The sequence below is a fragment of the Podarcis filfolensis genome (assembly GCF_964270895.1).
Source record: "Podarcis filfolensis genome assembly, chromosome: Z".
Taxonomy (NCBI): domain Eukaryota; kingdom Metazoa; phylum Chordata; class Lepidosauria; order Squamata; family Lacertidae; genus Podarcis; species Podarcis filfolensis.
The window spans coordinates 28,014,644-28,039,477 of record NC_139617.1 but is presented as its reverse complement, the minus strand read 5'-3'; the positions used below and the strand labels follow the sequence as shown (position 1 = coordinate 28,039,477).

Below are 24,834 nucleotides of genomic sequence, written 5' to 3'. Positions count from 1 at the left end.
CCAGAGCCCCCTGCCCTGCCCTATATAAAGCATTATTCAAAATACAGCAGTTTCCATGACCCACTAAGGAAGAGAATGGCACAAAAAAAAATTCAAAATAGTAACAATTAATTGCACAGTTATTCAAAATCCAATCAAAACTATTTAATTAATTCAACAAAACTGGTGGACTTTTCGAAGTCTGATAGTTATTTATACTTCCAGCATGCCCTGCTGCCCTTTGCCTCTTTGCACCCAGCTAAGTAAGGCCACTCCCACAGAATGTTGGGGGAAGTGTCCACTTTGGGAAGCATTGAACTAGATCTTTTTCTGCCTGCTCTGTAACCTGCCCAGGGGAGGCTGGTCCATTAGGACTTAAGGGCCATTGCTCCTCCAACCTCAGTCTGCTTCCAGGTAGCCCCCACCTGCACTTCTTACAGGCAGTCTGGAGCGTGGGTGTGTAGAACTCATCAGGGAGGAGGATGGGGGCAAAACTAGACTTTGTTGGCCCCACCTGTTATTGACTTTGGCTCCACCTACTGTTGCGCTCCCCACCTTTTGCCCTACCTGTTCAAGTGGACTCCAACCACCACTGAAACTGACTGGCTGCTGTCTTGGATGGGTCGTGCTGCTTGACTTGATGCTCACTGGGTCCTGACAGCCACACAGTTTGGGAATTTGCACCCACCTGTTTGACCCCTTTGGAGCATTAGCCCTCTTAACTGTCTGTTTGGCAGGAGGGAGCCTCGCTTGCTCCAGATAAGGAAAAAATGGATTGATGAATAAAAATACCCCCCCTGTCTGTTCTAGGAATTTATAGCAGGTGTAAGCCAACACATTTGTCGCTTCTTCCCCTGCCCCGCTGATAATGATGAATATTTTCTTCTCTTCAAACATACAAATGTTCTCGATGTTAAAAATAAAGGAAATGGGAAGATGAAAGTGAGGTTTCTGGGGAGTGTGTGGGATGGCAAAGATGGCTGGTTTTTACCTAAAAGGTTGTCAAGTTGTAGGACTGGAGCAAACACCAGCTCCATCAGGTTGCCCTGTCAGCTTCCATCCACAGGAGCCTTTCCATCAGAAGACTGCAGGGCCTCCCCACTCTTTCTGCCATAAGAACATAAGAAGAGCCTGCTGGATCAGGCCAGTGACCCATCCAATTCAGCATCCTGTCCTCTCAGTGGCCAACCAGAAGCCTGTGGGAAATCCACAAGCAGGAGCCAATAGAAAGAGCACCCTGAGGTTTCCAGCAACAGGTATTCAGAAACATTGCTTCCTCCAGCCACGGAGGCAGAGCACAACCATCATGGCTAAGGCCAGCAATGTTTGGTTCCATCTCTTCTTGAGATCTCTACATTCCACCTAGTATTTTACAACAACTATGGGCCGTATCTAATGCTGCTGTTGCACAAACAGAAAAGACTTCCACTTGCACAACAGGACTTGACCTTCCTCTCCTCTATGCAGTTCCCACCCATGAACCCTCAAAATCTGCTCCAGAGGGTTGTGGGACCCTTCAGAACAGAGTTTAGGGGCACTTGGGAACTGCAGGGGGATGGAGAGGAATAAATGGAAGGCTACGTTTAAAACACATTTAAAGCATGTTATTCCCCCCTGCAAAAAAAAAAAGTTTGGTGCTGGGAATTGTAGCTGTTTGGGGTGTAAGCAACAGTTTGCAGGATTCTTTGAGATAAGCCAAGTGCTTTAAATGTATGGTGTGCATGCAGCCAAAGTCCACTCAGACAGCAATGGATGCAAATCTCTGTAGATTTTTTTAAAAAAGTGCACAGAGGTTTTGTCACCTCTCCTTTAAATAAAAAAGCAAATAAATAAATAAAAAAGCTGGACTGAGCTGCCAGTCAGGAGTGAAAGAGACATTGAAATATTTTTATTATTTATTCTCTGCAAAATTTTATATACCACTTGATTGTAAAAAATATCTCAAAGCAGTTTGCAAAAAGAACAAAGCAATAAAATTAACCCCAAAACAGCTTTAAAAAAGCAGCTATTTGAAACATTCCAAAAGTAATTAAACTAACAAGCTAAAAGCACACGTTAAAACACATTACAACATTCTACATATCTGGGTAGGCTACCCCTTTGCTTCAGGATGAGAACAGAAGCAGTTACAGTCAAGTTGCACATTTATTAAATGTCCAGTTTAAACTGTTTAATTTAATTCAACAAGATTGATGAACGTTGTAATGGCTTTAGGGGTTGCTTGTGCGTAAGTTGCCGCTGCTCTGGGCTAGGTTGGCTGGTTAAACCATTTCTCGCTGGACAGCCATCCACTCCGTGGCTGTTCAGTCGCTGGCAGAATCTGTCAGTGGGCGTTTCTTAAACCTTTTCCAACATAAAAGTTGTTTGACGCCCAGTCTCCTCCTACTCTCCCTGCGCGGAAGTCTTCTGCGCAAGGAGGGCGTGGGTAGCAGAGGACCTGTGCTCTCCCCGCTGGTGTCCAGTGAAGAGTCCCGGAGCCTGCTCTCTGCTTCCCCCATCGGCCCCCCTCTATCCCTGGTGTTGCGCTGATTTTCTTCCCCAACCAGAGACCTGCCTCTCTCCCTGCTTGGCCCCTCTCCAGCATCGCTGTGGAGCCTCGCCTCCTCCTCCAGTTCCGATGGCAGTTCCCTGACAAACGTGATCCAGTGATACCAGCTTTTTGAAGTCTGATAGTTATTTACATGTCCTGCCACCCCCTTGCCTTTTAGCAATAGTGGTTTGGACAATCTGCTAAGGAAAATAATAACGCAATAAAATTCAAAACAGTAACAATTAACTGCACATCTGTTCAAAGTCCAATTATAACTATTTATGATTAACTTGATCCAGTTGATTCTGAGCTGGACAAGCGTATTGGCAAAGCAATTCCAGCAATGGCTTGCCTTTCCGAAAGGGGATGGGAGAATGTGATGCTAATGACCAATACCAAGATGAAGTCTTGAGCACACTGAGCACACTGCTTTGAGTCTTGAGCACATGTTGAGCACACTGCTTTATGGAAGTGAGTCGTGGGCAACTTACACCAGCCAGGAGCAATGCCTCAGCATCTTCCACATGCACTGTGTTATGAAGATTTTGGGCATCACATCTCAAGACAGAGCCTCAAACAAAGATGTGCTCTCCCAAGCCCAAATTCCCAGCATGTTCGCACAGCAACATCTACACTGATTTGATCATGTCCACAGAATGGAAGATGGCAGGATCCCCAAGGACATGCTCTGTGGGGAACTGGCTTCAGACCCCAGGCCCATTGGCAGACCAACTCTACATTACAAAGATGTCTGCAAATGTGACATGAAGGTTGGCAACATCAACCCTACTGTGGGAATCCCTTGCAGGCGACTGCAGGGCCTGGAGACAGACAGTCAGGTCATGCATCCACAGCAGTGATCAGAGGAGGAATGACTGCTAGGAGGAGTGCTGAGAGAAGAAATGCCATGGTGCATCTACAGCAGCACAACTGGATGCCTTCATCTACCCCAGCTGCAACAAAACATGTCTCTCCTGCACCAGCCTCTAGTCACAGCAGGCACCATAGAAGCCAACTCCTAGGGGGTGAGCATTGCCATTCAAATGCTGTATGTGTGTCTCATCATGTGGCTGATTATGCAGGGTGGGGCTTATCTGCCCCCTTTTTTTCAAGGTGGCACTCAGGCAACTTGAAACAGTAGTCATTTACAGCTCCAGCACCCCCCACCCTCTTGCCTTTCATTGCCACACCTAGGTAATTCCATCCCAAAGGGCAGTTCCACCCACTTTGGGAATACAGTAACTGATATAGCTAGTATTGCCAGCACCGATTGGCAGCTTCTTTCCAGGGTTTCATTCCCCGCCATACCTGGGCAGGTGGGGACTGAGCCTGGCGCTTTCTGCGTGCAGAGCAAATGCTCTGCCAACTCCAGCACTGATGACAGCCTCCCCACGGATGGATGCGATGGGTATTGGGGGAGGGGTTGTCTTCTTCTCCCCACAGCTAGAGAAGCTGCTGCTGGTTGTGGTGGTGGTGATGGAGGCGCATGCGCTGTGCTCGTACTGCGGAGCCCAAAGCTCGCAGGGAAGCGCTCGCGCACCGAGCCTCCGCCGCGCGTGCGCTCTCCTGCACGCACCGAGAGAGGCAGTAGGAGCCTCTGCGATAGTCAGAGCAGAAGCTGCGGGTGCATCCTCGGTTCTGCAGCCTCCTCAAGTAGCATGACAGGCGGAGACAGGAGCTGCAGCGGCAGCTGCAGGCGCTGAGCCCATCACCGTCGCTTCCAGCATCCCAGCAGGTGACAATGTGGAAATGCGATTTCTTGCTTTGCATTTTTGAAAAGAATTCTCTCCCCCCCTTTCTCCCTCCTCCCTCCGTTTCGCTGCAGGGTGATGCAAAATGTGAAGGGCTCTGACTTTGCATGGCGATGCGCTGGAAGGGCGGGTTGGCCGGCTGATGCTATCCTTTTTGGCTCCCTCCCCACCCCCGGATCCAGGGCTTGGCAGGCGAGGAGGGAGACAGCGAGAGTGAGAGCGCCTTTGGGCACCCTGGATTTGTGGGCTAGCAGCAAGTGCTCCCTCCCCGCGCTCACTCTTTTTTCCGGGAAAGAGGAGGGGAGGGGGCGCGTGGTGGTGGGGAGGCTGGAGGGGGCTCCATTGCATTGCGCGAGGGAAGTGGCAGGGCAAGGCGAGTGGGTGGCTGGCTGGCTGCTGCCTGCTGCATGCTGCGGCGCTTGGCACATTCCCGGTTGCTAGAATGTGGGCAGGAGGGCATGCGTGCCATTATTAGCAGAGAAGGGGGGCGGGCAGAGAGCGCGCGAGAGCGGGGCGTGGGGGAGAGAGGGATAGATTCAGCTGTCAGCCTTAACTAGAGAGAGGTGGGGTGGGGGTAGATGTTCCAAAGTGGAGAGCGAAGGATATGGGGGCGGGGCGGGACCCTTACATCTAGGGATCCATAAAGACAGGGTAGCTCAGGGAGCTCTCTGGAGAAGGACATCGCTTTTTGCACATCATTCTATGGCACCTGCTTCAGCATATATTGGGTGGGTACTTTGGAAAACCACCGATGTTGTCTTACTGCATTCCCTTTCGGGCAATTTCCACAACGGAAGGGCACGTGAGGGTGTTGGGAGGGAGGCCTCGAAGGCTAAAAACTGGTTTGTATGGGAGCTCCGCTTGCAGGACATGAGAGAGTACCTTGAAGCATGTGCAGAGTGCTTTGCCTCACTGCAGCTGCGTAACCAAGGTCAGCATTCCATGCATCTCTTGGATGAGCAAATGGAATTTCCAGGTCAGAGATTACGGCTTCTTGACCGCCTTGAGTCCTGGCATCTCAGGTTTTAGAAGCCGATTAGCCAGTGGCTGTGAGCTTGCCATACAGCTGGGCTTGAGCACTCGGGGGCATTCTTGTGACTGCAGTTCTGTGACTTGGATTTGCTTCTTGCTGGCTGTCTGATGCTGTGGTTTGTGTGGGTATGCCATTGGGGGAGAAAGTATAATAATAATAATAATAATAATAATAATAATAATAATAATAATAATAATAATGGCTGATAACATTGAGGTTCATAATAAGAAAGAATGAGAATATTAGACACATGATTCTGTGGACGAGTTGCCTGGGAATTCTCCAACTGATTTAGCAATTTGAAAGCAACTGACTTCAAATTCCAGTACCTGGACTGGATGTCTTCACTCCTATAAATTATTGCTCCTTCCTACCCTGGCATCCTACGTCCCTTGGTGATTTAAATATATTGTATACTGTATCTTGAGAAGCTGGGAAGACTTAGCTTGGGCAGCCCATTGGAGAACTTAGCACATGAACACAGTCTTCTAGTCAGCTTGAGGCCTGTCTCAGGTGTCAATGTATACTGAGGCTGTTGCCCATCTCTGCACCTGCAAGCCAGCAGTGGCGTAGCATGGGTTGCTAGCACCAGGGGTGGGCAAGCTGCTGACGATGACGCAGTGCCCCCCCCCCAACAGAGCCAAGTGGGCCGCATTGGATAGCCTGCCCATGCAGGGGGGAGCCCCGCTAGCCAATACAGCCCTTGGCAAGTGAATCCTTCCCCTAACGCTCGTAGAGAAGACTGCTGGGCTGGGGTGGGGTGGCCCCTTGTCTACATCCCTCCATTCACACCCACTCACCATGGGCCTGAGCTGCTCTTCCACCTTCACCAGGGCAGGATGGGGATCCCTGTGGAAGCTGGCACCTGTGTGGGGGCACCTGGTTGTGTCCCCTCAGAATTGTGCGCCCAGGGCCATGCCCCCGCTGGCTCCCCCTATGCTACACCACTGCAGGCTATCATGGGCTAGTTTGCTGCTCCAGGTGAAAATTAGTTTTGCTTCCCCTTCCCCAGTCTTTTACATTTTCTTGAATTTTTTGTACTTGTACTTGTGATAATATGCATTAACATACAGTGAGCAAAAGTGATATGATAAAAACTTTTAATGGAAGACACAAGTTTTCTCTTCTTTAGTTGGCTTTGGGAGAAAGCAATTCTCCCCCGCCCTTGCACCTGGCTTAAACTTGACATGCGGGATCCATGACCAGATATCACAATATTTTTGTCTGTATTTTAAGGCTGTCACAGGGAGCTCTAGATTTGACTGAGGTGGTGCAGCTGGGAAAAGCATAAGAAGAGCTTTCTGGATCAGGCCAGTGGCCCATCTGCTCCAGCATCCTGTTCTCACGGTGGCCAACCAGATGCCTGTGGGAAACCCACAAGCAGGATTTGGGCACAAGAGCCCTCTCCTCTCCTGTGGTTTGTAGCAACTGGTATTCAGAAGCATTATTGCCTCCAACTGTGGAGACAGAGCATAGTCATCAAGTCTAATAGCCACTAATAGCCTTATCCTTCATGAATTTTTCTAATCCTCTTTTAAAGCCACTGGGGTTAGTGGTCATCACTGCCTCCTGTGGAAAACAGGATACTGTTTCTCCCGCCTTTTTCTTCTTTTTATCAATTTAAGGCCTAATCTGTGTTATATATTTAAAGCAGTACTGTACCACTTTAAGTTACAGATGGGTAGCCGTGTTGGTCTGCCATAGTCAAAACAAAAAATTTTTTTTTCCTTCCAGTAGCACCTTAAAGACCAACTAAGTTAGTTCTTGGTATGAGCTTTCGTGTGCATGCACACTTCTGAAGTGTATCTGAAGAAGTGTGCATGCACACGAAAGCTCATACCAAGAACTAACTTAGTTGGTCTTTAAGGTGCTACTGGAAGGAAAAAATTTTTTTTTGTTGTACCACTTTAAATAATCATTCCTTTCCCCAAAGAAGCATGGGAAGTGTAGTTTGTTTATGGTGCTGTGAGTTGTTAGGAGATCCCTATTCCCCACACAGAGCTATGATTCCAAGTTTTCATGGGCAGAGGTTCCGCCTTCTCCAGAGGACTGAGAGGGCACACTGTGACGTTCTGACGTTAGAATGTCACACGCATGACATTGCATGATGTCAAGACATTGCACGCGGAGCCCTCTGAACGTTGAGGGGGCCTAGCCTCCTCAAAAAAAAGATTGGCGGGGGTGGGTGGGTTCCAAAGTGCCACAGCCCCTAGGAGCCTGCACCCTTGTCCATGGGAAACAGGACTGACTGTTAAACTGCTTTGGAAATAGTGAGGGTAATAGAGACCTTCTCACTATTACCCTCCCTTTAACAAAATACAGTTCTCAGGATTCTTTGGTGTAAGAGAGCTTTAAACGTATAGCAGTTAATCCTATAGGAGGAAATGCCCCTGTATTTTTTCCCTTTGAGGATCTAACAGCAATTTGAAAAGCCCAAAAATAGGTTTTTAATTTTTTTTAAGGCTGGGATATTTGTTTTTTATTAAATTGTAGGGCGGGATGGTGGTGGAAGCTGAAGGGTAGGTACTTAGACCCTGAATATGGGCTTTTAGAAATTGGTGAGTACCTCTTTCCCAACCTCATGCTCTAATTCAGAGACCCTAACCTCCTGTTTGCAGTGTAACTCCCATACATGGCTACACAGAAGTGACCCCCAGTTAAGTCCAACAGAACTTACTCCCAGGTATATAGGATTGCAACCTCAAAGTATAAGCAAATATGCAGTAAGCACCAGGCAAGGATCTTCCATGTGACTGTTGCATGTAGTTTGCAAAACTGTGGTTTTGTCCTCACAAAGGGTCTGGGGCAGGACAGAAACAGTGCCCTCCTCCCTGCTTCAGTTTTCTCCCATTGAAGATCATTCTCCCTAATCAGTACAAATGAATGGTTACTCATGCTCCATTCACCTGTATGGAAAGAGACGAAGAGACTATTTTCAGGTAAACCACACAACTGATGGAAAGGTAAAGCAGTGTATCAGCTCTTACTGTGCCAAAATTTTGAGAAACCCAGATTTTAAAAAAGTTTTCTTCATCTGTGAAAGGGGATTCAATTTCTCTGCTTCTTTTTCAAGGTGCTTTATAGTTTCTTTATGCTTTTAAAGGGTGCAAGATGGAGTTTATCACTGTGAGGCAGCAATGGCAGGTGGGCAGTGTGTATGTCTTCCTGTCACACATTTCTCCAGCTCTTTGCAGCCTCTCTAGCTGCTGTGCTTCCTGATCTCCAAAAACCCCATAGGATAAATTAGCTCATGAGTTGGAGCTGGGCATATTTACCCTGAAGAAGAAAAGACTGAGAGGAGATATGATAGCCATCTTCACATATCTGAAGGGCTGTCATATAGAAGATGGAATAAGCTTGTTCTCTGCTGGTCCAGAGGGATGGACCCAAAACCAATGGATTCAAATGACAAGAAAGGAGATTCCAAATAAAGTGGTACCTTGGTTTACGAACTTAATCCTTCCCAGAAGTCCATTCTTAAACCAAAGTGTTCTTAAACCAAGGTGTGCTTTCCCATAGCAGCGGGGGACTCAACAGGAAGCGGAATGTGTTTTGCTTCCAAGGCAAAGTTCACAAACCAAAACACATACTTCCGGTTTTGAAGCATTCTTAATCCTAGTTGTTCATAAACTAAGCTGTTCTTAAACCAAGGTACCACTGTAAACACTAGGAAGAACTTTCCAATGGTCAACAGTGGAATGGGCTGCCTCAGAATGTGGTGAACATTCTTCATTGGATGTTTTTAAACAAAGGTTGGATGGCCATCTGTCAGGGATTATTTAGCAGGGATTGGACTAAATTCACCTTGGGGACCCTCCCAAGTCTACAATTCTGTGAATCTGTGTCTTCCCTTATTTTAATGGAAGTGTAGGAAGACTGTGTTTTTTATGTGTGATTACTGAGCACCTGAATTCAGTGCACTCATTCTTCCTTTTATCTTTTAGAAAAGATCTCGTTGCACTGATTCCTGTAACAATTCCACTTTTGAAAAATGTATGTAGCATTGTTAGGTGTACTCAACGGAGACAACCAAGGATTGTTGAATAAACATGTAATTGGTCACTTATTAAGGACAGCAAGAACAATGATGGCCAGAAACTAGAAAGAAGCAAATATTTTGAATCGTACAAACATGGTATAACGTGATTTGGGAGATAGCACTTTATCAAAATCTGACAAATTTTTTCCATGCCTAGAGGGCAAAAAGAGATAAAGACTTTTGTGGTGGGCTGGTAGCCATTCATAGAGCACATGAACAAAGTCCTTACAGGACAGACTGTACCTGTTGCATTCTGTAATAGATGGTTGTGTCAATGCCTTGACACCAGCAACTTTTGGACTCTCCACTTCAGTGCTTACTATAACTTTACTACTATTCTTTAGAGCTTCAGGTTTGTAATGAGGAAGAGGAGTGGGATGCTTAGTTTGTCCTTTTTCTCTTTTAAAAAAATGAAGGAGCAGGGTAGGCAGCACCCCTAATGCCTGCACTTAAAGAAAAGCCTTTTTGAGGATGTCAGAGGGCTGTCAGGAAACCTGGGCACTCAGAAAGGCTGCAGAGTGCAGATCACTGGCTGGATGATTTGGACTGACCCTGTGGGTGGGGTGTGTGTTGGGGAGAGGGGTTGAGGACTCTGTGATCCCCCTGCAGGAATTCAACCAATGGCAGCCCCTCCCATCCTGCCTGTTGGGCTGAGCTTCTGCTGAGCAGGGCTACAGCAAACATACTGTGCATAATAGCATAGTTGTTTCATGAGATTATGGGGATGGAGCCAGTGCCACAAGTAGTGTTTTCTAGGCCCTGGGGCTGGCAGCCAATTTTCTGGCCTCTTTCATCCCCTGGGAAGCAGCACCAAGCCGAGTTAAGGATAATTGTGGGTCCTGCTGCTGAATTTGTTCAAGTCCCTGCTGCTCAGCTGGTCTAATCCTGCTCTTCAGCTAAGGCACAAAAATATGTTTGTGGTCAGTCTTTGATAGTAAAGGCCTTGATGCGTCTTTCTACCATCAGGCTGCAGACTGTTTCCCTTTCTGGTCTGCTGTCTTTACTAAGACCCCAAGTAGGCAAGCATTGCTAATTTGACATTATTTTAGTTGATGGTGTACAAGTGTGACCCCAGAACCTCACTTTGTGCTCCTGGTTGGGCTCACAGGTGGGTTTAAGACTTGGTGCCCCAAATTTATGATCAGAAGGAGCTATCTTAATCAAACTTACTGGTCCGGACAGCCCTCTACATTTATAAATACCAGAAGATGGAGTATTGCTTTGCTGGGTGCATACAGAGTCCATAAAGTCCAGCATCCAATTTCCAGCTGTGGCCTGCCAGATGCCACACAATAATAGCCCTTCCCTGTACGCTGCCTCTGAACCTGGATGTCATACGAACGTAAGCTGGTGGCCATAATACCTTGTGACACTGAATGCCTTAAATCTTGTTAAACTATGGAACAAGGTGGTAGTGAAGGCCACCAACTTGAGTGGCTTTAAAAGAGGATTAGACAAATGCATGAGGACAAGGCTCTCAATGGCTACCAGCCATGATGGCTATGTTCTCCTTCCAGTGTTGGAGATAATATGCCAGTTGCTGGGAATCACAAGTGGGGAGAATTGCTTCTGTGTTGAACCAAAGTGTTGAACCAAAGGTGAGCTGTTCCAGAAGCTTTGCTAACATCACAATTCAAAGTGTTGGTGCTGACCTTTAAAGCCCTAAATGACCTCGGCCCAGTATACCTGAAGGAGCATCTCCAACCCCATTGTTCAGCCCAGACACTGAGGTCCAGGTCTGAGGGCCTTCTGGCAGTTCCCTCACTGCGAAAAGTGAGGTTACAGTGAACGAGACAGAGGGCCTTCTTGGTAGTGGCACCCACCCTGTGGAATGCCCTCCCATCAGATGTCAAGGAAACAACTATCTGACTTCTGGAAGACATCTGAAGACAGCCCTGTTTAGGGAAGTTTTTAATGTTTGATGCTTTATCGTGTTTTTAATATTCTGTTGGGAGGTGTCCAGAGTGGCTGGGGAAACCTAGTCAGATGGGCAGGGTATAAATAAATAAATATTCAAGATAACCCAACAATTAATTGGTATTGGTTGCAGCAATGAGCTCATTTGTTTCGATATATGTTAATTGGTTTGCTTTGATGTTATCCTTATCTGCAGAATTGGGGTGCTGGTCTGTGAGCCCAGAAAGGGGAGCTATCTGTAAGGGTTGGGTATTTGCCACCTATGCCCTCATCTAGTGAGATGAAATGATGTACAGTATGCTGTATAAAGAATCTATGCACTTTTACATAAGAAGTTTACATAAGAAATAAGAAGAAAGGATGGAGAAATGAGGCAACTTCAGGAGTTGCACAAAATGAAGAGAAGCACTGCAGGTGCCCTACCTGTGCTCTAAAGTAGGCCTCACCAAACTGGTGCCTTCCAGCTGTTTTGGACTACAACTCCCATGAGTCTTGGCTACCATGACAGTGCTGGCTAGAACTGGTGGGAGTGGCAGTCCAGATAACCAGGGGCCATCAGGTTGGTAAAGGCTGCTCTAAACAATTCATAATTTTAGGAGATTCTATCATTTTGCACTCTTCTCCTTTCCTCTTTTATATTGTTGTGATTGCATTATTTATTGTAGATCTTGCCTGATAAGCTGCCCCTCCCCAAATAGGTGCAACAATACAGAGCCAGCCTTAAATTACTAGCCATTTACTCATGCAAGGGACTTTCCCTGCCTGCCTCTGCCCCTTGGCGCTCGGCCAGATGTAATCATTCTGAATGTGCTGCTTCCATTAGCTCATCACTGCACTCATGCAGGAATAATGTAATCCCTTTGCTGTCTCAGTGCGTTTCCCCATTGCTGTGGCTTCGCAGCACCCCAAATGCAAGTAGAAATCTGATCTTAAATGACCCCATCAGCTTGCCTTTGGGGAGGTTTGAGGAGGTTTCTGACATCCCTGGTGGCTCATCCAAAACAATGTACTTTGTTGATTTTGGTGAAAGAGGAGCAGGAAAAGCCTCAGTTTGTGTGCTTGGCACTCCCCTTGAAAAGAAGCAGACATAAAATGTGTTTGTGATGATGCTGGTCCTGTTGTGGAGGTGGGGATGGTTAACAAATTCAATTCTTCTGGCTAACTGGGAATATGCCCTCACTCACCCAAGTTTAGGATATTCCACCATTCTTCAGCAGAGTTTCTCTTTCACTGAGAAAAATAAGTGGTTCATGTAAATCTAAACTAAGCTTTAATAATACTGTAAAGGAAACTAACAAAATACAGTGGTACCTCGGGTTAAGAACTTAATTCGTTCCGGAGGTCCGTTCTTAACCTGAGGTACCACTTTAGTTAATGGGGCCTCCTGCTGCTGCTGTGCCGCTGCCACGTGATTTCTGTTCTCATCCTGAGGTAAAGTTCTTAACCCGAGGTACTATTTCTGGGTTAGCGGAGTCTGTAACCTGAAGCATCTGTAACCTGAAGTGTCTGTAACCTGAGGTACCATTGTAGCATAATGAGAGAAACTAAATATAGTACAACCACTTGAGGCAAGTCTGAGACAAGAAGCAAGAAGAGGCAGTTGCTCCCTCTTAGCCAGGGGTTGGCAAGGCTTACCGGCCATGGGCCAGATCACTCCCGTGGAGATCGTCCATGGGCCAGACCAGCGCAGCATGACACTGGAAATCGCATCTGTGCATGTCTGTGGCGCCGGAAATCGCTTCTGCGCATGCCCAGACACCGAAAATCGTGCCTGCGCAGAAGCGATTTTTGGCATCTGGGCATGTGCAGAAGTGATTTCTGGTATCTGTGCGTGTGCAGACACAATTTCTGGCGCTGCTCGGTGAGTCCCCAGGCCACGCCGGTTTAGCGCAGCACGTGGGGGACTCGCCAAGCGGGCGATTTGTTTCGGGGGCGGCTCCTGGGCCAGTAAAACTGTCTTCGTGAGCTGGATCCGGCCCATGGACCGCACATTGCCGACCCCTGCTCTTAACTGACATTCTTAACAGAATACACTGGTACCTTAGGTTACATACGTTTCAGGTTACAGACTCCGCTAACCCAGAAATAGTTCAGGATGAGAACAGAAATCAGGCTCTGGTGGCGTGGCAGCAGCAGGAAGCCCATTAGCTAAAGTGGTGCTTCAGGTTAAGAACACTTTCAGGTTAAGTACGGACCTCCGGAACGAATTAAGTACTTAATCTGAGGTACCACTGTACAGACTGAAGGGAGGGGCTGATTCCAGAGCAAAACACACAAGCTACATACCAAACATTCTACTGATCAAATTAGGCCTCAGGTACTATTTCTGGGTTAGTGGACTCTGTAACCTGAAGCGTATGTAACCTGAAGTGTATGTAACCCAAGGTACCACTGTATACAGAATATACAGTGTAAATTGTTACATTAATAAAACTCCCATTTTCCATTCTGTATCTATATCATTCTGTTATTGTGACTTCCCTCCACCACAGCATGACAACCATTGATATATCTTGAACTTGTCATTGTGTTATATATATTAGTTACCCTTGGCCCCAGAACAATCTTACAATAATTTTTCCACTCCTTTATGAACTTAATCCATGCATATCAATAAATTTGTTTTGAAACGATGTCTTGTCAAATATTCTTCTAAACAGTTCCATTCCTTCTTAAGTTCTTGATTCGACTGAAGTTTAATGGCTGCTGTCATTTTAGCCAACTCTATGAATTCACATAATTTGTTAAACCAATCCTCTACTGAGGGGACATTGCCCCCTTTCCAATTTTTTGCTATCATCAACCTGGCAGCAGGTTGTTTGAACCCTGAGACCTTACCAAATTCCATCATTTTTTCTAAGTTTAAAGGATTCCCCCCCCCCCAATGTTATTCCTTGAATTCCTTGATCTTTTCTTATATCCAGTGTAAGTATTTCTAGGACTATAATAAACAGTAAGGCGGAAAGTGGACAACTCTGCCTGGTCCCTTTTTCTATTTGGAAAGACATCATTTCACTATTAATTATCGGATTGGCTTTCTGTTTTTCATAGATTGCCCTTATTCCTCTAGTAAAATGGTCTCCCATTGCTATTAAAGAACTTCCAGGAAACATTGTTGAACACCTTCCCTGCATCCACTAGCATAAAGGCTGCTTTCTTTCCTGGGTTTAAGTCTAGATATTCAATTATATTAATCAATATTCTCATATTATTTTTCATTTGTCTATATGGCAAGAATCTGGCCTGATCTTCATTAATAATATCTTTGAGTACTTTTTTTAATCTATTGGCCAGAATTCCTGCATAAAGTTTATAATCATTATTAAGCAATGAGATTGGTCAATAGTTGTTAACAGATTCTTGAGTTGTTCCTTGCTTAGGTATCAACACTATGTTAGCTGCTTGCCAAGTCGCTGGTATTCTTCCATCTTCCAAGATCTTGTTCATAAGTATCTTCAGAGGTAAGGCTAACACCTCTTCTAGTCTTTTATAATGCATTGCTGGCAGACTATCTGGTCCCGGGGATTTTCCAATATTGGCCTTTGAGATAGCTTGGTGTAGTTCCATCATAGATATAGGTGATTTGAATTGTCCAATTTTGTCATTTACCACCTTTGGGATTTCCTTTCCCTGGAGATATTTTATTATGTCCTGATCTTCTTCTGTTTTTAAAAAAAATATTTTTATTGGTTTTTCCATGTATTCATCTTCTAACAAGATTTCTCTAACAATTTTCCTTATTTCCCCCCTCCCCTGGACTTCCCTCATATTCCTATTTTGTTTTATTTCCATATTACTCACCCTGAGTGTTGTTTCCCAATTCCCCCCCATACATATAATCTTACTTTTTGTTATATACAATTGTGTTTGTTTATTCAAACCCTGCCAGTGAGTCCAATTCTTTATGTTGCTTCTTCATATATGCTGTAAATGGTTCCCATTCTCTTTTAAAGTCTTTGTTATCCTTTTCATGTAATTTATCTGTTAATTTTGCCAGTTCTGCATATTCCATAAGTTTCCCTTGCCATTGTTCTTTCGTTGGTATTTCTTCTGTCTTCCAAGCTTGTGCTATGTCCTTTTCTTCTTCTGTATCTACCTTGTATAATTTTTTGAAATATCTTACAAAACACTTGCTTATTTCTTCTGGCTCGTCTATTATCTTCTCTTCTGTTTCTCTTTAAAATTGTTCAGATTAGGAACACGTTCACAAGATTGCTCTCCTTCTCTGAAATATACTATGCTTCTCACTTTCACTTCTCTTGCCTTTGGATTAAGAATTCTGTAACTTTTGTGCCCTTCTCAAAGCCAACAAATATTCCTAACTCAGTCCTGGTGATAAGTTTAGTATGTCTTTGTGCTGGCACATATGCAAAAACTTTAGATCCAAAGACTCTAATATGACTGATGTTCGGTACTCTTCCAAATCAAAGTTCAAATGCTGTTTTATTTGTAGCTTTTGTTGGCAGTCTGTTCTGCAAATATGTTGCTGTCATCACTGCCTCATCCCAATATTCAATGATAAATTAGACTCCGTAAACATATATCTGACCAGCTCCATCAGAGAGCAATTCTTTCTCTCCTCCGCAGCATTTTGTTCTGGAGTAAATGGGGTAATGTGCAAATGTTTAATACCACTTTGATCTAGATAAGATTTGATGTGGTATGACATGCCCTCACCACCATTGTTTGAAAGTATTGCTCATGGCTTTCTCCCAAATTGGTTTTCAACACTTGCAATAAACATCTTCAATTTCTCTGCAGTTTCTGATTTTTCCTTTAAAAGATAAGTTGTACAGTTTTGCGAATAATCGTCAATAAACATTAATACATACTTACTTTTCCCATGAGATCAGTTGAATTGGACCACATATATCAGTATAAATAAGTTGCAAAGGTTCTGTTGAACTTTTCTGGTTTTGCTTGGGGATAGAAGGTCTTGTTCCCCAACAAACAACTTTCACATATTTCACTGTTCAGGTCAACTTTACAAGGTTTAATTTCCATTCCTCTCACCAAACCTTTCTTTGGCAGGTCTGCAATAATCCTGAAGTCTATGCCCAAACCTTATGTGCCACAGGTTGCACTTGAATTCTTCTTGACCATATTCTTCTTGACCTGTATCTAGCACAAAGACTCCATTATTTTCTAAACCTTGTGTGTATAAAAGTCCATCTTTGGTAATTACACATCTGTTGTGATTAAAATTTACATTAAAACCACGTTTGGTCAGGGTTGACACACTCAGCAAACTGTTAATTCTGGCAAGTAAACTACACCTCTCACTTCATTGCAAACTGTTTTTCTGCCTGAACACATTTGAGCGAACCTGTTCCTTTTCCTTGCACAGAAATTTTGTGGCCATTTGCAACTGTAACTGTCTCTGATGAGTTTTCATTTAACTCTCTGAAAAAAATAGCATCACATGTTATGTGCAATGAAGCTCCCAAATCAATTAACCAACCAGAAGAGTTACTGTTAATAGTATCAATTTTCCTATAACTTGAGATTGCTCGATAGTTCTGATGAACTGTAAAAGCATTTTTGGTTTGCTTTCTGTCACTACCCTGGAACTTTTCTTTATTAGTAACACTTTGTTGTGTACAATTCCTTGCAAAATGTTCTATTTCCCACACAAAAAGCATATAGATTTGTCTCTTTTGTCTGCACCTTGAAAAGCAGCCTTATTTTTAAATATATACGTATCAGTAAATACTTACGTTTCACACTCTGCTGCCTTTTCAGCTCTCCTAGCAGTCTCCTCTTTAAGTCTTGATACAACATATTTCATATCAAGTTTATCTTTAGTCTCCTGCATGTATCAGAAACTGTAACTTTCAGGCAAACTTGACAGAATTAAAATCACTTCTTCAAATTTCTTGCCTATAATATCTAAATGAACTCTGTCACTTGACTTAGATGCTTTACTAAATCTCCATTTTCTTTCTATTTTAAATTAAACAGCTTTCTTGATAAATACAGTCTCTCATTCAGAGAGTTTCTCTCATACAACTCTTTCAGACCTTGCCACAACTCTTTGGCAGTCTTAACATTTCTTATGTGGTGTAAGTCACTGTCACTCACATAAATTGAAATTTCTGTCCTTGCCTTTCTGTCCTGCTTTTCCCACTTTACTTTTTCTGCCTCTTCTGCTGATGCAGATTTTATGTCCATAAAAGATAGTTTACTTGAAGTGAGGACAGGCACAGGAGGCTCTAGGGCTTTTGTAGCTTTTATATACATGGCCATATTATTATTATTCTCTCTCTCTGCCAGACTGGACCCATAACCCAATTGTTGTGGAGGTGGGGGATGATTAACAAAATCAATCCTCCTGTCAGACTGGAAATATCCCCTCATTCACCCAAGTTTAGGATATTCCATGCCTTTCCTCAGCAGTTTCTTTTTCTTTGAGGAAAATAAGTGGCTTATGTAAATATAAACTAAGCTTTAACATTAAAGGAAACTGTAACAAAACAGCATGATGAGAGAGGTTAAACACAATATGAGGCAAGTCTGAGGCAAGAAGCAAGAAGAGGCAGTTGGTCCCTCTTAACTGACATTCTTAACGGAACACAGACTGAAGGGAGGGGCTGATTCCAGAGAAAAACACACAAGCCCCGCCCACCACATACCACACACTCTACTGTAGGCACGTCCAACTCCCAAAAGACTGTGATCTACTCCCAGTTTTAAAAACCTGGCAGTGATCTACCTATTCTCATTGGAGGGAGGAGGAGCGTGGATGGGGTGGGTGGATTCCCCAGTTATTGAACTTTTTTTGCGGAGGATTGCCCACAGTTGTTGAGCCCAGAGCTTTTGAGTTGTTGAGCTTTTTTGGGGTAGGATTGCCCAGAGTTCTTCAGCTTTTATTTGTTAATTTTCGGTAAACCATGATCAATAAGGGTCCCGCAATCTACCAGGATCAGCCAGGGATCTACCGGTAGATCATGATCTACTGGTTGGACATACCTGTTCTACTGATCAAATTAGGCCCCGGGGGAGTATCTTACAAAGCGGGTTCTCCTTCATAGAGAGCACGTGTTGCGGTGGGAGCAACCATGACATCCCCTGTTGCTGGGCGGGTTAGTTTGGATGGCCATGAATTTGACTGGGCACCCCCAGTGTTGCTGGGGAAGATTGATGGTTGCAATTTTATTTGATTGATGGGGGTGCTATATAGGTCCCTGTGTGCAGCGTTGCGCTTCCTCTTTTCGCTGAGCACATCGGATTACCTGCCCTTGTTGTTGTTGTTTAGTCGTTTAGTCGTGTCCGACTCTTTGTGACCCCATGCACTCCTGTCTTCCACTGCCTCCCGCAGTTTGGTCAGACTCATGTTTGTAGCTTCGAGAACACTGTCTATCCATCTCGTCCTCTGTCGTCCCCTTCTCCTTGTGCCCTCCATCTTTCCCAACATTGGGGTCTTTTCCAGGGAGTCTTTTCTTCTCATGAGGTGACCAAAGTACTGGAGCCTCAGCTTCACGATCTGGCCTTCTAGTGACCACTCAGGACTGATTTCCTTAAGAATGGATAGGTTTGATCTTCTTGCAGTCCATGGGACTCTCAAGAGTCTCCTCCAGCACCATAATTCAAAAGCATCAATTCTTCGGCAATCAGCCTTCTTTACAATCCAGCTCTCACTTCCATACATCACTACTGGGAAAACCATAGCTTTAACTATACGGACCTTTGTTGGCAAGGTGATGTCTCTGCTTTTTAAGATGCTGTCTAGGTTTGTCATTGCTTTTCTCCCAAGAAGCAGGCGTCTCTTAATTTCGTGGCTGCTGACACCATCTGCAGTGATCATGGAGCCCAAGAAAGTAAAATCTCTCACTTGCCTCCATTTCTTCCCCTTCTATTTGCCAGGAGGTGATGGGACCATCCTCCCTTTAATTAGGGTTTGTTTGCGCTGACCTTGCTATGCCTGTAATGGGGTCGTCTGCTTTGGAGCAGGGGCCTGGTAGGAATTTTACCATTTGGCTGATTGGCTGCGGCCATTTGGGTTTGCCTACTGCAGAGCAAATCATCACAACTTGTAAGGTTGTGGTTAGGCATTGGTTTATTTTTTGTTTGGTGGAGGGGATGTGGTTGGCCCCTCGAATGCTGCTGCTTCTGCAAGGGTATTCCGTTAAAGGAATCAAGGGCCTCACCATGCTTTTGTCCGTATCCCTGACAAAGGGCTAGGGCCACGCAAGAGCCCCAGCGAGCATTTGGGGAGAGGTGAGAGCCTGGCACCCAGCTTTATTCTCTCCCCAAAATTGTTTGCACTTACTGACTTCTGCACGGGTGTGGTTGTCAGTTCTGTTCCTACCTCCAAGTGGGAACAGATAGTCGCTAACCAATGCCTAAGCAACCACTCACCTACTGTAATTCAATAAAGTTGTGGCCAAAATTATGCCAAAAACCAAAACAAAAATGATGTGTGAACTGTGTTTTTACTCAGGGGTGTCTTGGGGGTCCTTGACACCCAAGTGCTAGGCTGCATATGTCTTAAAGAAGGAGAGAGATGGTGAACTGAATGCATGTAGTCACCTTAAAAAAGGTAAAGGACCCCTGACAGTTAGGTTGAGCTAGATGACCTGTGTAATCCCTTCCAACTCTACAGTGCTATGATTCTAAGATATGACAGGCACCCACAATCTGTACTTTCTCGAAGCAATTGAAAGCATGTTTGTTTCAACAAGTTTTTCCTGCTGGGTGAAATATCTTTTAGGTGTTCAACTTGTATTGTTTTTAAAACTAATTCAGTTGTTTTTATGATATGTTTGCAAATCACCTTGAGGCCTATGTAAAATGTGATTTTTTTTAAAAAAAAACCCTAAAAATAATAATATTTATTAATTTATTTAATAAAACATGCACTGCTTGATTGTAAAACAACCTCCTCAAAGTTTTTTACAGAAAAGATAAAGCAATAATATTAGCAATAAGAAAAATTAACCACAATAGTTTAAAACTTTCAGAATATCAAAATAACAATAGACTAAAAAACAGATTAAAATTTGCACCAAATTCACACTTCTCTGACTTTTGCAATGCAGTTCTCCAGCCAAGTTATGTGTACCGATGCATATACTGTACTAGGGTAAATTTTGAACCATTTAGAGAAAATTACATGGTGAAATAATTTTGTAAAAATGTGTATATTAGCATAAAGGGACCCCTGACCATTAGGTCCAGTCGTAACCGACTCTGGTGTTGTGGCGCTCATCTCGCTTTATTGGCCGAGGGAGCTGGCGTATAGCTTCCGGGTCATGTGGCCAGCATGACTAAGCCACTTCTGGTGAACCAGAGCAGCGCACGGAAACACTGTTTACCTTCCCGCCGGAGCGGTACCTATTTATCTACTTGCACTTTGACGTGCTTTCGAACTGCTAGGTTGGCAGAAGCAGGGACCGAGCAACGGGAGCTCACCCCATTGCGGGGATTCAAACCACCAACCTTTTGAACGGCAAGTCCTAGGCTCTGTAGTTTAACCCACCTTGCCACCCGCGTCCCTTATATTAGCATACATTCGCCCTAAAATGCAGATTAATTTTCACAAGGACTTAAAAACAACAACCGCAAACTGAAGCGGAATTGTGGAGAACTGAACTTATAATTGGGAAAATGGTAACTACAATGGTATCTCGGGTTACAGACGCTTCAGGTTACAGACTCCACTAACCCAGAAATAGTACCTCGGGTTAAGAAGGGTTAAGAACCCTTCAGGATGAGAAGAGAAATTGTGCTCTGGCGGCGCGGCAGCAGCAGGAGGCCCCATTAGTTAAAGTGGTGCTTCAGGTTAAGAACAGTTTCAGGTTAAGAACGGACCTCCGGAATGAATTAAGTTCTTAACCTGAGGTACCTCTGTAGAGAGAAAGTAAAACTGACAGACTTAACAATCCCTTCTCCGGAGGAACCAGTAGACTTCCTGGGTATGGAGACATGTTGGAACCTGAAAAGCTATGCTAGCGTCCTCCACCATATTATTTTGAAATGCCCAGGAGTATCTGTTGGGGGCTCAATAAAAAATGGGATCTGGTGATGAGGAAATATATTAAACTGTAAAGGAATCAAGTCTTCCTCTTTCTTTAAATCCTCCTGAGAAGTCTTGCTTGGCATTTAAAGTTTACACAAACCTTCCCCAACGTGGTGTCCAGGTGTTTTGGACTACACATTCCCAGCCAGCATGGCCAATGGTCAAGAATTATTAGAACAGGGATTAATTCAAAACATGTGGTAGGGGAAGATTTAAGCGCTGGGGGGGGGGGGAGTTACAAAATAAAGAAACAGAATGTGAGTTGAAATGGCATCATGAAAAAAAAAAAGTATGGGGAACCTTTGGCTCTCCAAATGCTGCTCCCATTATCCCTGGCCATTGGTCATGCTTGCTGGGGCTGATGGAAGTTGTGGTTCAGCAATTTCCAGAGGACCAGAGGTTATGCATATCTGCTGCAGAATTTCAACTTCAATTTTAAAAGCATGCAGGTCTTGGTTGGAGTCATTCTAGGCATTTAACAGCCCATGGAAATGCAGGAGCTCATTGTATTGTGAAATAAATAAATAAAATTAAAAATTGTCCAGTAGTACCTTAGAGACCAACTAATTTCGTTCTGGGTATAAGCTTTCGTGTGCATTCACACTTCTTCAGAATCATTGTATTGTGTTGGGGAAAGTGTATCTCAAAAAGGAGCATGCTCTGATGCCAGTGCCAGGCATGTTTGCTCTCGCTCTTTCTCTTTCTCTCTCCCCCCACCCTTCAGACTTAACATGTGCATTGAGTTGGACTGAGCAAACAGATTCATCTCCCAGAACAGAAACAGCTTGGGGAGGTCAGTGGATCTGACAGAGCTGAGATTCCAAAGAGGTTTGACGGATGCATTTTTGGAAACAGAAAAATGCCACTGGAGGAAGTGACCATATGCTGCTAGACAAGAGACATCTCCCCCTCCGCACTAAGTGGGGATGCTCTGCCTTTATGGGAGAATTGCAGAGACTGACCTGGCCTGCATCCCAAGTGTTTAGAAAGAGTGAGCTATGGACTCCTACTCATGATGCAACACCCTTTAATATTTCTTGTAAACCACTTAGAGGCTTCACTACAATCAAGCAGCATACAATTTCTGCTAAATAAATAAACAATAAGAAATCTATTTGGCTCCAATTTCTTTACGATCTATTATTACCTGATATCAGTTCCACAAAATCAGTGGTCTCTTGAATAGTCCCCAAATTTCTATTAATAAATTTGTTTCATCTGCATATATTGAAACATAGGGATAATGCCTCATTTATTCTTTGATTTTTCTGTATGCTTTTTACCAATCCATCCCCAAACATGTCTTGAAGTTTTGTAAGACTGTAAGAGGCCCAACACTACCTGGAGAAGCTCTGTGGACGGCACAATAAGGATGCAATGGAGGCAGCAAAGTATGCCTTCTTTGCTGTCTTCACTGCCAGTAGGTAGGCTTGACTAGTGTTCGATTGTGTTCCCAGCTTGTTTCCTCACCCTAATCTCTGGAGTATACCAGGGAGCCAAATGGGCTCTACGAAGTGGGAGAGAGTGCTCAGGGGCAATCATTTCAATGGCCTGAACCTTTGGATGTTCCAGAGGCCAGCTAAGTAAAGGATAGGAGATTGTGAACAGGCAACAGAACAGATACTGGTATTCAGAGACATACTGCTTCCTGCAGTGGAGGTACAGCATAGCCATTGTGGTTGATAGCCTTGATGTACCATGAATTTGTCTAATCCTATAAAAATGAATGTCTGCTTAATAAGAACCTTCCAGTGTTTGGAAGCTGGTTGAACAGTGAAGTGCACCAGTCACTTAAAATCTGCAAGTGTGTGCTCCTTGAGTGGGCTCGTTGTGCAAGACGAAAGAGGCACTGGAATTCCTCAGTCTTTTGTACCACCCAGATTCTCAGCTGCCATGACAGCCGGCAATAAATTAGAGCCATTCCAATAGCCATTTTAGTTTTCAGCCAGTTAAAATTTATTGCCACACAAGTGGAAAGTACAATGCTGCAGCAGCTTTCTCCTCGGAAAAAATATGTATTTATTTTTATTCGCATGCATGCATTTCCCAACTTTGTTTCATCATTGAAGTGAAGCAGGTTTATGCAGGCTGTAGGTTTGGTTATTAGAAACAGCAGAAATATGCAGGGTGAACATATGTAACTTGAATATATGTAATAGTCTGAGTATAAGGCAGTTTCCTGTGTTCCTATGATAGACCACTGGCTTGTCATTCCTGTCCTAGACAGAAGCAGGGGACAAACAAGGGCAGGCTCTGTCGTGGACTGTGGCCACTCCTACTGCCTTCCTGTGCTGCACTACAGCACTATCCCCATCTCAGTAAATCAGTGGCAAATTCATGCCAAGGCATCAAGAATGTTTGTGTGTGTGCATGCACAGATCTGAGGCATGTATCCTTTCAGGCTCAGCTTACAATGCAAATACTAAAAAGACCAGCCAACATTAACTGATGACAACTCAGGCCAATGGTCTTTCTTGCTTAGTACTATTTGTAAAACAAAGGACTACTTCACATAGCACAGAGATAAACTATGGCAGTAGCTCCCACAGGGGGCAGTGATGACCACTTGCTTGGATAGCCTTAAAAGACAGTTAAACAGATTTGTGGAGGAGAGGGCTACTGATGGTCACTAGCGATGATGTCTTTGCTCTGCCTCCACAGTTGGAGGCAATAATGCTTCTGAATACCAGTTGCTGGAAAGCACACAACAGGAGATGGCTCTTGTGATTGGGTCCTGTTTACAGGTTTCCTACAGGCATCTGGATGGCCACTGTGTGACAAGATGTTACACCACATTGGTCATTCTCCTGATTCTCCAGAAACTTCTTAAGTTCCCCAGGTCCCTTTAAATGGAGCTGTTGAAGCAAATCATGTGCTCTATGACTGAGCTCTAACAGTGCACCCATAGGACATTTACTATTTTCAGAAACATTTTTGCTTCTATGTGAACCATAGTAGTTCCATAGCCTTGCTCAGCTGCTTTTCCTAGGCTCTGCTAGTCTCTAGGCTAAAAGACGAGAGAGTATAATTTAGCTAAGCTGTTTCATTGCGCTCTCATGATGGAATGTACTGAATGGAATTTCTCTCTCTTCCTCCCCTTTCTCTCATGCAGTAGCCAAAGTCTTGAACAAGAATACCATTTTGTCCTGACACAATTTTTTATGTTCTGCTCTACTCATTGTCTTTCCAACTTGTTTTCTCTCCTGCATAAGGAACCATTGGATGCCTTATGCATAGTCACCTACTCTGAATCATAGGCACAATGGAGGGCTTGTGGGAGTGGTTGGATACAGGGATACCAAACAAGTCAACATATACTACTTGGAAGCAAGGGCTTCTGCTCTAGGTCATGTTTGTCAGATTTATCGAGGAAGGGAACCTAGCTCAGTTATAGTGCATTGTATACAGAAGATCCCACATGCCCACAACTGATCTCCAGTTTTCAGCATTTATGGAGGTAGTAATGGGCAGTAAGTACTAACCAACACCACACATTGCAAATATATAACACCAAGCACTACCCATAGGTGTGTATAGGAAACACTCATGCATATGACTGAAAGTGTT

The 24,834-nt window shown here is 44.2% G+C and overlaps 1 protein-coding gene and 1 long non-coding RNA gene across 4 annotated transcripts in view; one reads left to right on the top strand and one right to left on the bottom strand.

Moving 5' to 3' along the window:
- Nucleotides 1-4,042: 4,042 nt before the first annotated feature.
- Nucleotides 4,043-24,834, top strand: part of LOC310754486 (actin-binding protein WASF3-like) — a 76,031-nt gene continuing 55,239 nt past the window's right edge. Inside the window, exon 1 of one of the 3 annotated variants that reach the window (XM_083596453.1) lies at nucleotides 4,043-4,244. The gene's annotated coding sequence lies outside the window, so the exon portion shown is untranslated. The remainder of the gene's footprint in view (nucleotides 4,245-24,834) is intronic. The other 2 variants (XM_083596452.1, XM_083596451.1) reach the window with 2 other exon arrangements.
- Nucleotides 14,854-18,484, bottom strand: LOC310754587. The gene is made up of 2 exons (XR_014543896.1): nucleotides 16,967-18,484; nucleotides 14,854-16,652 (listed from the first exon to the last, which is right to left on the bottom strand). It is a non-coding gene; the product is annotated as an uncharacterized lncRNA (long non-coding RNA).